The sequence below is a fragment of the Phyllobates terribilis genome, unplaced genomic scaffold (assembly GCF_046119375.1).
Source record: "Phyllobates terribilis strain yellow unplaced genomic scaffold, ASM4611937v1 Scaffold_8__6_contigs__length_399053987, whole genome shotgun sequence".
Lineage (NCBI taxonomy): Eukaryota > Metazoa > Chordata > Amphibia > Anura > Dendrobatidae > Phyllobates > Phyllobates terribilis.
Genome location: NW_027362768.1, coordinates 381439022 through 381451623, shown reverse-complemented (window position 1 = coordinate 381451623; position 12602 = coordinate 381439022). Strand labels below are relative to the sequence as shown.

Below are 12602 nucleotides of genomic sequence, written 5' to 3'. Positions count from 1 at the left end.
TCCTAGCAGCTGTGGGGTCATGTAGGACTGTGCAGTGCTGCAGAGCGACGGTCCTAGCAGCTGTGGGGTCATGTAGGACTGTGCAGTGCTGCAGAGCGACGGTCCTAGCAGCTGTGGGGTCATGTAGGACTGTGCAGTGCTGCAGAGCGACGGTCCTAGCAGCTGTGGGGTCATGTAGGACTGTGCAGTCCTGCAGAGCGACGGTCCTAGAAGCTGTGGGGTCATGTAGGACTGTGTAATGCTGCAGAGCGACGGTCCTAGCAGCTGTGGGGTCATGTAGGACTGTGCAGTTCTGCAGAGCGACGGTCCTAGCAGCTGTGGGGTCATGTAGGACTGTGCAGTGCTGCAGAGCGACGGTCCTAGCAGCTGTGGGGTCATGTAGGACTGTGCAGTGCTGCAGTGCGACGATCCTAGCAGCTGTGGGGTCATGTAGGACTGTGCAGTGCTGCAGAGCGACGGTCCTAGCAGCTGTGGGTTCATGTAGGACTGTGCATTGCTGCAGAGCGACGGTCCTAGCAGCTGTGGGGTCATGTAGGACTGTGCAGTGCTGCAGAGCGACGGTCCTAGCAGCTGTGGGGTCATGTAGGACTGTGCAGTGCTGCAGAGCGACGGTCCTAGCAGCTGTGGGGTCATGTAGGACTGTGCATTGCTGCAGATCGACGGTCCTAGCAGCTGTGGGGTCATGTAGGACTGTGCAGTGCTGCAGAGCGACGATCCTAGCAGCTGTGGGGTCATGTAGGACTGTGCAGTGCTGCAGAGCGACGGTCCTAGTAGCTGTGGGGTCATGTAGGACTGTGCAGTGCTGCAGAGCGACGATCCTAGCAGCTGTGGGGTCATGTAGGACTGTGCAGTGCTGCAGAGCGACGGTCCTAGCAGCTGTGGGGTCATGTAGGACTGTGCAGTGCTGCAAACCGACAGTCCTAGCAGCTGTGGGGTCATGTAGGACTGTGCAGTGCTGCAGACTGACGGTCCTAGCAGCTGTGGGGTCATGTAGGACTGTGCAGTTCTGCAGACTGACGGTCCTAGCAGCTGTGGGGTCATGTAGGACTGTGCAGTGCTGCAGACTGACGGTCTTATCAGCTATGGGGTCATGTAGGACTGTGCAGTGCTGCAGACTGACGGTCCTAGCAGCTGTGGGGTCATGTAGGACTGTGCAGTGCTGCAGACTGACGGTCCTAGCAGCTGTGGGGTCATGTAGGACTGTGCAGTGCTGCAGACTGACGGTCTTATCAGCTATGGGGTCATGTAGGACTGTGCAGTGCTGCAGACTGACGGTCCTAGCAGCTGTGGGGTCATGTAGGACTTTGCAGTGCTGCAGAGCGACGGTCCTAGCAGCTGTGGGGTCATGTAGGACTGTGCAGTGCTGCAGAGCGACGGTCCTAGTAGCTGTGGGGTCATGTAGGACTGTGCAATGCTGCACAGCGACGGTCCTAGTAGCTGTGGGGTCATGTAGGACTGTGCATTGCTGCAGAGCGACGGTCCTAGTAGCTGTGGGGTCATGTAGGACTGTGCATTGCTGCAGAGCGACGGTCCTAGTAGCTGTGGGGTCATGTAGGACTGTGCAGTGCTGCAGAGCGACGGTCCTAGTAGCTGTGGGGTCATGTAGGACTGTGCAATGCTGCAGAGCGACGGTCCTAGTAGCTGTGGGGTCATGTAGGACTGTGCAGTTCTGCAGAGCGGCAGTGCTGCAGAGCGACGGTCCTAGCAGCCGTGGGGTCATGTAGGACTGTGCAGTGCTGCAGAGCGATGGTCCTAGCAGCTGTGGGGTCATGTAGGAACTGTGCAGTGCTGCAGAGCGGCAATCCTAGCAGCTGTGGGGTCATGTAGGACTGTGCTGTGGAGCACTACAAGTGTGCTACCCTTTTATAGCAGGAATGTCAGATTTAGGGCTCTTTCACACGTCTGGATATTTCCGGTACTGGCTGGAAAAAACAGTACTAGAAATGTCCGTGTGCACCTGTGCAGCATAATTGTGCCGCCCGCGTACTGCACGGGATCACATGTACAGGCGCCTGGGAATCAGCGGTACAGGTAGCGCTGTTCCCAAGCGCTGGGTGCTGAACTCTGCCCTCATCATTGTTCTCTGCAGGCGCTCCAATCAGCATAAGCAGGGACAATGATGAGGGTAGTAGTGTCTGCTCCCGCAGTGTCCAACTGTAAAAATAAGAATAAAATAAAAAATCCATATACTCACCTGTCTGATGTGTACCCCGCTGTAATCCATGTGACCGCTGACGCCGAGGAGCTGGGGAGAATGACTCCTGCAGCGAGCGGCCCCAGAGCTGTGCTGAGCTCAGTGAGTGACAGGACACTGCTCGCTAAGCACAGCTCTGGGGCCTGCTCGCTGCAGCTGCTCATTCTCCCTGGCCCCTCTGCTGATCGGTCGCATGGATTACAGCGGGGGACACTTAGGACAGGTGAGTATAAGGATTTTTTATTTTATTATTTTTACATTTGGACACTGCAGGAGCAGAATACTACTATTCTCATCATTGTCCCTGCTGGTGCTGATCGCCATACCAGCAAGGAACCATGATGAGTCCAGCGTTCAGCACCCGGCGCCAGGGAACAGCGCTAATTATACACTGATTCCCAGGCGCCGGTACGTGTTTACACGGATCCATTGACTTGAATGGATCCGTGTGATCCGTGCTGCCGACCAATAACGGACATGTAAGCGTGTGGATTACGTGGATACGCGGTGTGTAGAAACACACTGACATGTGCACAGGTCCGTTCATTTGAATGGGTCTGCGTGTGTCAGTGTCTCCGGTACGTGTGGAAACTGTCACCACTCGTACCGGAATCACTGATGTGTGAAAGAGTCCTTATGGTGGATATGGATAATTTTTTCCTTTATTAAATATACTAATAGCAGCTACTGTATATGCATTGTTAGTAAAATGGAAAGAATATTACTACCTGATATTTTTACCTGTTTCTGCTCATTATTTTTATTCTTGGTTTTGTTTGTTAATGGCCACAGTGTGAATGTGCGCTTACACATTGCACTTCTACCAACAGGTGTGCTGGACCATTTTTCGTTTCTGTTTGGGGCATAGTAGGGGCTTTTCTGAGCTGAAGTACTAGATGAAATGTACAGTATTATGCCTGGTAAATAGTATGAGGGACATAGTGGAGGCCAAAGGGCTGTGACCCCCACAATCTGCCAATAGTCGGACCCCCACCATTCTGATATTGATGATTTATACTACGTTTTGGGAAGCCCCTTTAAAGGGATTGTCTGTGATGTCGCTCCTAGAACACGTCCTATATTTCACTCTCCAGTTGGGGATCGGCCAATCTCGACCTTAGGGATCTGTTCACACACTGCAGTCACATCATATTTGCTTACTGTGATTTTCATAAACGTAATAGTTTTATTGTAATCTTGGGAAGGGAAAAAAATTTGAGTGTGACTCGTGAAGACCCCCCGGATTTGCAAAATCAGCATTTCAGATTGGTGCCGAACCGAACATTTTGTAGAGAATTAAATACGAATTCCTGGTGATTATTTTCCGTCATGTTGTAAATGAATGGAGATAGAAGGAAGGTGACGGGACAACATGGAGGTCATCTGCTGCCATAGAAAAGCCGGATGACAGTCAATGTAACGTTTCCTTGTTTGTGACACTTCTACATCTGCATCACGTGTGAGAATCGCAGGGAATGTGCGAGCAGCGACAGCTCCACGCTTAATGGAAAGACTCGTTACTTCTATTAATACATCAGCGCGGGATGCAAGCGAGGAGCAGAGCGCGGGATGCAAGCGAGGAGCAGAGCGCGGGATGCAAGCGAGGAGCAGAGCGCGGGATGCAAGCGAGGAACAGAGCGCGGGATGCAAGCGAGGAGCAGAGCGCGGGATGCAAGCGAGGAGCAGAGCGCGGGATGCAAGCGAGGAGCAGAGCGCGGGATGCAAGCGAGGAGCAGAGCGCAGGATGCAAGCAAGGAGCAGAGCGCAGGATGCAAGCGAGGAACAGAGCACAGAACACCAGCAAAGAGCAGAGTGCGGGATGCAAGCGAGGAACAGAGCACAGAACACCAGTGAATAGCAGAGCGCAGGATGCAAGCGAGGAACAGAGCACAGAACACCAGCAAAGAGCAGAGTGCGGGATGCAAGCGAGGAACAGAGCACAGAACACCAGCGAAGAGCAGAGCGCAGGATGCAAGCAAGGAGCAGAGCGCAGGATGCAAGCGAGGAGCAGAGCACAGAACACCAGCAAAGAGCAGAGCGCAGGATGCAAGCGAGGAGCAGAGCACAGAACACCAGCGAAGAGCAGAGCGCAGGATGCAAGCGAGGAACAGAGCACAGAACACCAGCGAAGAGCAGAGCGCAGGATGCAAGCGAGGAGCAGAGCGCGGGATGCAAGCGAGGAGCAGAGCGCAGGATGCAAGCGAGGAGCAGAGCACAGAACACCAGAGAAGAGCAGAGCGCAGGATGCAAGCGAGGAGCAGAGCACAGAACACCAGCGAAGAGCAGAGCGCAGGATGCAAGCGAGGAGCAGAGCACAGAACACCAGCGAAGAGCAGAGCGCAGGATGCAAGCGACGAGCAGAGCGCAGGATGCAAGCGAGGAGCAGAGCGCAGGATGCAAGCGAGGAACAGAGCCCAGAACACCAGCGAAGAGCAGAGTGCGGGATGCAAGCGAGGAGCAGAGAATAGAACACCAGCGAAGAGCAGAGCGCAGGATGCAAGAGAGGAGCAGAGCACAGAACACCAGCGAAGAGCAGAGCGCGGGATGCAAGTGAGGAACAGAGCACAGGATGCAAGCGAGGAGCAGAGTGTTGGATGCAAGCGAGGAGCAAAGTGCAGGATGCAAGCGAGGAGCAGAGCACAGAACACCAGCGAAGAGCAGAGTGCGGGATGCAAGCGAGGAACAGAGCACAGAACACCAGCAAAGAGCAGAGTGCGGGATGCAAGCGAGGAACAGAGCACAGAACACCAGCGAAGAGCAGAGCGCAGGATGCAAGCGAGGAGCAGAGCGCAGGATGCAAGCAAGGAGCAGAGCGCAGGATGCAAGCGAGGAGCAGAGAACAGAACACCAGCGAAGAGCAGAGCGCAGGATGCAAGCGAGGAGCAGAGAACAGAACACCAGCGAAGAGCAGAGCGCAGGATGCAAGCGAGGAACAGAGCCCAGAACACCAGCGAAGAGCAGAGCGCAGGATGCAAGCGAGGAACAGAGCCCAGAACACCAGCGAAGAGCAGAGTGCGGGATGCAAGCGAGGAGCAGAGCACAGAACACCAGCGAAGAGCAGAGCGCAGGATGCAAGAGAGGAGCAGTGCACAGAACACCAGCGAAGAGCAGAGCACGGGATGCAAGCAAGGAACAGAGCACAGAACACCAGCGAAGAGCAGAGCGCAGGATGCAAGCGAGGAGCAGAGCGCAGGATGCAAGCGAGGAACAGAGCGCGGGATGCAAGCGATGAACAGAGCACAGAATACAAGCGAGGAGCAGAGCGCGGGATGCAAGCGAGGAGCAGAGTACAGAATACAAGCGAGGAGCAGAGCGCAGGATGCAAGCGAGGAGCAGAGCGCGGGATGAAAGCGAGGAGCAGAGCACAGAATACAAGCAAGGAGCAGAGCGCGGGATGAAAGCGAGGAGCAGAGCGCAGAATACAAGGGAGGAGCAGAGCGCAGGATGCAAGCGAGGAGCAGAGCGCGGGATGCAAGCGAGGAACAGAGCACAGAATACAAGCGAGGAACAGAGCACAGAATACAAGCGAGGAGCAGAGCGCGGGATGCAAGCGAGGAGCAGAGCACAGAATACAAGCGAGGAGCAGAGCGCAGGATGCAAGCGAGGAGCAGAGCGCGGGATGAAAGCGAGGAGCAGAGCACAGAATACAAGCGAGGAGCAGAGCTCGGGATGAAAGCGAGGAGCAGAGCGCAGGATGCAAGCGAGGAGCAGAGCGCAGGATATAAGCGAGGAGCAGAGCGCAGAATACAAGCGAGGAGCAGAGTGCGGGATGAAAGCGAGGAGCAGAGCACAGAATACAAGCGAGGAGCAGAGCACAGAATACAAGCGAGGAGCAGAGCTTGGGATGAAAGCGAGGAGCAGAGCGCGGGATGAAAGCGAGGAGCAGAGCACAGAATGCAAGAGAGGAGAAGAGCACAGAATACAAGCGAGGAGCAGAGTGCGGGATGAAAGCGAGGAGCAGAGCACAGAATACAAGTGAGGAGCAGAGTGCGGGATGAAAGCGAGGAGCAGAGCACAGAATACAAGGGAGGAGCAGAGCGCGGGATGAAAGCAAAGAGCAGAGCACAGAATACAAGCGAGCAGCAGAGCACAGAATACAAGTGAGGAGCAGAGTGCGGGATGAAAGCGAGGAGCAGAGCACAGAATACAAGCGAGCAGCAGAGCGCAGGATGAAAGCGAGGAGCAGAGCGCAGGATGCAAGAGAGGAGAAGAGCACAGAATACAAGCGAGGAGCAGAGTGCGGGATGAAAGCGAGGAGCAGAGCACAGAATACAAGTGAGGAGCAGAGTGCGGGATGAAAGCGAGGAGCAGAGCACAGAATACAAGGGAGGAGCAGAGTGCGGGATGAAAGCAAAGAGCAGAGCACAGAATACAAGCGAGCAGCAGAGCACAGAATACAAGTGAGGAGCAGAGTGCGGGATGAAAGCGAGGAGCAGAGCACAGAATACAAGCGAGCAGCAGAGCGCAGGATGAAAGCGAGGAGCAGAGCGCAGGATGCAAGCGAGGAGCAGAGCGCAGGATACAAGCGAGGAGCAGAGCACAGAATACAAGCGAGGAGCAGAGCGCGGGATGAAAGCGAGGAGCAGAGTGCCGATATTTTTGGCTAAATTTAATCAGCCGTTGTAATAGTCAAGTCAGACCGGTCCGTATTGCTGTGACTTGACTAATCAGCATCCGGATATGCCACTCCTGTGAGGTGGATTGGTTATCTTCACAAAGGAGAAGAGCTCACTAACACAATTTAGACACACTTGTAAACAATATTGGAAGGAAAAAAGCCTTAGATCTTTGAGTTCAGCTCATGAAAAATGGGAGCAAAAACAAAGGTGTTGTGTTTAGATTTTTGTTCAGTGTACTTAGTATGCGCATACAGTACAGACCAAAAGTTTGGACACACCTTCTCATTTAAAGATTTTTCTGTATTTTCATGACTATGAAAATTGTACATTCACACTGAAGGCATCAAAACTATGAATTACCACATGTGGAATTATATACTTAACAAAAAAGTGTGAAACAACTGAAAATATGTCTTATATTCTAGGTTCTTCACAGTAGCCACCTTTTGCTTTGATGACTGCTTTGCACACTCTTGGCATTCTCTTGATGAGCTTCAAGAGGTAGTCACCGGAAATGGTCTTCCAACAACCTTGAAGGAGTGAATGTACAATTTTCATAGTCACGAAAATACAGAAAAATCTTTAAATGAGAAGGTGTGTCCAAACTTTTGGTCTGTACTGTACCTACAGCAGTACATTCCCTAATGGTTAATGTAATAATCAGACAGAAGAGAACAGGAGGCAAAGCGACATAGTAATAATGTGGAGCCCTGCAACCCAACACGCGTTTCACCCAGCTTCGTCAGGGGGATTCATTGGGGGCTTCGTCAGGGAGCTTTCTTCGGGGGTGTTTTTTTATTTTTTTTATTTTATAATTAATAATGTTGATAAATTTGTGAGCTATTTTGAGAAAAACCAAAAATAAGCAAAATACCCAAATAACTGAAAGTAAATGGATAGTGCAAAAATAATAATAAATAATAAAGGGTATTTAGTCAACATAATTTTGATCAAAATAATGTAAAAGCTATCCCACCACGTCACGGTAACCCTTATGGGACAGTCCTAACTCTAATATTAAATACCTCACCATTTGTCAAGTGACATACATATGGATAAGGGCAGAGAGACTGGATCCCTAGTATAAGCTTAGACCTGAGGCAGAATGAACCTTTCAGCTCAGACAGGGGGCGGCCGCACCCTTTTTTTTTTTGTGAGCTATTTTGTAGCACTATTTTTCTTTTTGGTTTATCATGTCTATACTACAGACCATCCGGCTTCTCTACCCCTAGTTATCACAGGGGGAAGCTCTGTACGACCATTGCATTGAGTTCACCGCAATCGATTATTGACCACATGGTTTTTACAGATTTTTTTCCCCATTTCCACCTGTAAAAACTCCACAACTAGAAACCACAATGCAAAACTGTGGCAATTTGTGTGCAGTTTTTATTTTTGACGCTTTTATGGTCAATGCAATTAGTGGTGAAACGTATGCGGTTTTATTACCGCAGGGTCGATAACGACTCATGTGAATACACCCGATAACGACTCATGTGAATACACCCTTAGACACCTGTCAGGGGCCACCCAGGCTTCTGAATGATACACCTGACTGCAGCTGATCACCTGCTCAGGGGTTTAGAGCTGTCAGTCCTCCAGTTTGGAGCATTATAATAGAATTAGTGAAATTTCTCCCATAGCTATCTCTGATTGCTTGAGAAAGTATGTGCACCCCCTTGTACTCAGCCACAGAAGTTTTCTGTAAACTTCATCCATGACGTCACCAGGCAGCAGCCAATCAGCGCTGGAGAAAAGTTCCCCCCATCCTTCAAGTAACGGATCTGTGTGCGCCTCCTCTGGCGCAGAGCATGCCGGGACGTGTAGTCAGCAGCGGAGAATGCTGGACTACAATCCCCGCAGCCCATATAAAGAGGCTGAGCTGGAGGAGGGGGACAGAGGCTGCGAGGAGCAGGAGGAGGATAGGGGCTGCGAGGAGTAGGATGCGCTGCCCCCCGAGTCTGGAGCGGCTGCAGGTACTGGCGCCTCCTGTGTCCCCCCCTGCATGGATCGCATCACCCCCTGCAGATTGCATCGCAGCCCCCCATAGACCACTGTGTATTGTGTCTGCGCTTCCTCTGCTGCTACATTGTATCATTGCTGCTTCCTTCGCGTTCTGCAAGCTGCAGAAGCTCTCTGCGGCTTTTCTGCGGCTTCTTTGCCTCCTCCGAGCTCCAGGCTTTTCTAGTTGTGCTGCTATAACATAGGGCATTGCCCTGCTGCTATAACATAGGGCATTGCCCTGCTGCTATAACATAGGGCATTGCCCTGCTGCTATAACATAGGGCATTGCCCTGCTGCTATAACATAGGGCATTGCCCTGCTGCTGACAGATGTGCAACAGGTGGAGGACTGGAGGGCCAGGGTGGGGGTCCTGTAAAGTTGTGATTGCTGTCCTGTAGTTGTGACACAGTGGGGCTGTGAAGGGTTAATGTGTGCAGGCAGGTAGCGGGGGGGCTCAGGTGGGCCCTGTATGTGCAGGAGGTGGGGGGGCTCAGGTGGGCCCTGTATGTGCAGGAGGTGGGGGGGCTCAGGTGGGCCCTGTATGTGCAGGAGGTGGGGGGGCTCAGGTGGGCCCTGTATGTGCAGGAGGTGGGGGGGCTCAGGTGGGCCCTGTATGTGCAGGAGGTGGGGGGGCTCAGGTGGGCCCTGTATGTGCAGGAGGTGGGGGGGCTCAGGTGGGCCCTGTATGTGCAGGAGATGAGGTGGGGGGGCTCAGGTGGGCCCTGTATGTGCAGGAGATGGGGGGGCTCAGGTGGGCCCTGTATGTGCAGGAGGTGGGGGGGCTCAGGTGGGCCCTGTATGTGCAGGAGGTGGGGGGGCTCAGGTGGGCCCTGTATGTGCAGGAGATGGGGGGGCTCAGGTGGGCCCTGTATGTGCAGGAGATGGGGGGGCTCAGGTGGGCCCTGTATGTGCAGGAGATGGGGGGGCTCTGCGTTTCCAGCTCAGCTCATTTCTGTTGTGAATGTTTCAGACTTTTTATTATTTTGTTTTATTTTTCTATTGTTCTTCAGATATTTGTTTCATTTTAGTGACATTAATGTCTCCTGTGATTAAGGACCCCTCGTCAGTTGTAGGAACCTCTCTGCTTATCAGGTTTCTAAGAACCTTTGCCTTAGGTTATAATCCACCATGGAGATCCGGTGCCTGACGCTGTGCAGCAGAGGCGTCTACTGCTGAGACTACAACTCCCAGCATTCACTGATGGCCAGTAGCCGCTGGTATAGATCTCATATATTGAGGATGTGTGCTACTAGAACTACAAGTCTCAGCATGCACCAACAACCTGGATTTTTGCCTGGTATCTTGCAGTAAGGTCTAGAGCACAAATGTCAAACTCTGGCCCGCGACGTCCGGTGGCTCATCCGCCTGGCATCGCACTTTCGACTATATCGGAATCCTAGATGCCGAAATATTTGAAAGCAATGATGGAGGAGGGAGCGTCTCCCATCATTCGCCCTCTGCCTCTGACGTCTCAGCAAAGCGGGCACGATGACATCACAACGCGCAGGCTGTACTGGGATGTGCAGAGGATCTGAAGAGACCGGAGCAGCGGGGGAACGGGCAGAGGTGAGGAATTAACTTTTTTTTTTTTTTTTTAATGTGGGCCCATTATACTGTATGGAGGGATATATGAGCCCCTTTGTACTGTATGGGGCCTATTATATACCATATAGAGGACTTTGTATGCCCATTATACTGTATGGAGGGATATAGGGGCCCTTTATGTACTGTATGGAGGGATATAGGGGCCCGTTATGTACTGTATGGAGGGATATAGGGGCCCGTTATGTACTGTATGGAGGGATATAGGGGCCCGTTATGTACTGTATGGAGGGATATAGGGGCCCGTTATGTACTGTATGGGGCCTATTATATACCATATAGAGGACTTTGTATGCCCATTATACTGTATGGAGGGATATATATGCCCATTATGCTGTATGGAGCACTATATGGGGCCTATTATATACTGTATGGAGGGCTTCGTGGGACCATTATACTGTCTGGAGGGCTGTGTGGTGATTACAGTTTTGGATTCATATTATGTTGGGGTCACCATTCTTTGTGGGGGGGGGGTTGAGGGGTGGGGTGCAGTAGCGGCACCATACCCCCACAGTGAATTTCTCCACACGCACTGTATCTCGCTGTGATGGAGGGGATTGAGGGAGGTGGGGATAATAGTTTGCATCATACTTGATCTGTATCTTTCATTTTTTTTTTTTTTTTTTTTACTATACTTGCATAACATTTTATATTCTAATATTTTATTCTAAGATCTATTAATTAAAATGTACTTTGTTCGTGGGATGATCCCTTTAACTTTGTTTTCATCTGAAAAAGTTCATCGTTCTATTTGGTGATAAAGGAAAAACTTCCTCCATCGTAGATATATATTTTTTTAATGTCAAGGTTGGCTTTCTGTATTTGAGTTTGACATCCCTGTTCTAGAGATAGTCAGCAGCTCCCTGACTGCCAGTCCTTATACATGAGGAGTACTACAACCTCCGCACCATCACCAAGTTGGGATCCCAGTGTGTGCAGGATCCCCCCCATCCTGTATTGTAAGGGGTCTTTACTTTTAGTTCATGGTATCATTTATTAGTGTTAACGAAAAAAAAACAGGTTATACCAGCTGTACATATATAATTATATACAGGAGATGCCCAAGTTATACCAGCTGTACATATATAATTATATACAGGAGATGCCCAGGTTATACCAGCTGTACATATATAATTATATACAGGAGATGTCCAGGTTATACCAGCTGTACATATATAATTATATACAGGAGATGCCCAGTTTATACCAGCTGTACATATATAATTATATACAGGAGATGCCCAGGTTATACCAGCTGTACATATATAATTATATACAGGAGATGCCCAAGTTATACCAGCTGTACATATATAATTATATACAGGAGATGCCCAGGTTATACCAGCTGTACATATATAATTATATACAGGAGATGCCCAAGTTATACCAGCTGTACATATATAATTATATACAGGAGATGCCCAGGTTATACCAGCTGTACATATATAATTATATACAGGAGATGCCCAAGTTATACCAGCTGTACATATATAATTATATACAGGAGATGCCCAGGTTATACCAGCTGTACATATATAATTATATACAGGAGATGTCCAGGTTATACCGGCTGTACATATATAATTATATACAGGAGATGCCCAAGTTATACCAGCTGTACATATATAATTATATACAGGAGATGCCCAGGTTATACCAGCTGTACATATATAATTATATACAGGAGATGTCCAGGTTATACCGGCTGTACATATATAATTATATACAGGAGATGCCCAGGTTATACCGGCTGTACATATATAATTATATACAGGAGATGCCCAGGTTATACCGGCTGTACATATATAATTATATACAGGAGATACCCAGGTTATACCAGGTCATATATAATTATATACAGCAGATGCCCTGGTTATGCCAGCTGTACATATATAATTATATACAGGAGATGCCCGGGTTATACCAGGTCATATATAATTATATACAGCAGATGCCCTGGTTATGCCAGCTGTACATATATAATTATATACAGCAGATGCCCAGGTTATAGCAGCTGTAAATATATAATTATATACAGGAGATGCCCAGGTTATAGCAGCTGTACATATATAATTATATACAGGAGATGCCCAGGTTATAGCAGCTGTACATATATAATTATATACAGGAGATGCCCAGGTTATACCAGCTGTACATATATAATTATATACAGAGGATGCCCA

At 50.1% G+C, this 12602-nt stretch overlaps 1 protein-coding gene across 6 annotated transcripts in view; it reads left to right on the top strand.

Annotated features, from left to right (window-relative positions):
• Positions 1 to 8613: 8613 nt before the first annotated feature.
• ITPR1 (inositol 1,4,5-trisphosphate receptor type 1) overlaps positions 8614 to 12602 on the top strand; it is an 84454-nt gene continuing 80465 nt past the window's right edge. For 4 of the 6 annotated variants that reach the window (XM_073645039.1, XM_073645037.1, XM_073645038.1 and 1 more), the window contains exon 1: positions 8621 to 8789. The gene's annotated coding sequence lies outside the window, so the exon portion shown is untranslated. Of the gene's footprint in view, positions 8790 to 12602 lie in introns of all 6 variants that reach the window. The other 2 variants (XR_012247819.1, XM_073645036.1) reach the window with 2 other exon arrangements.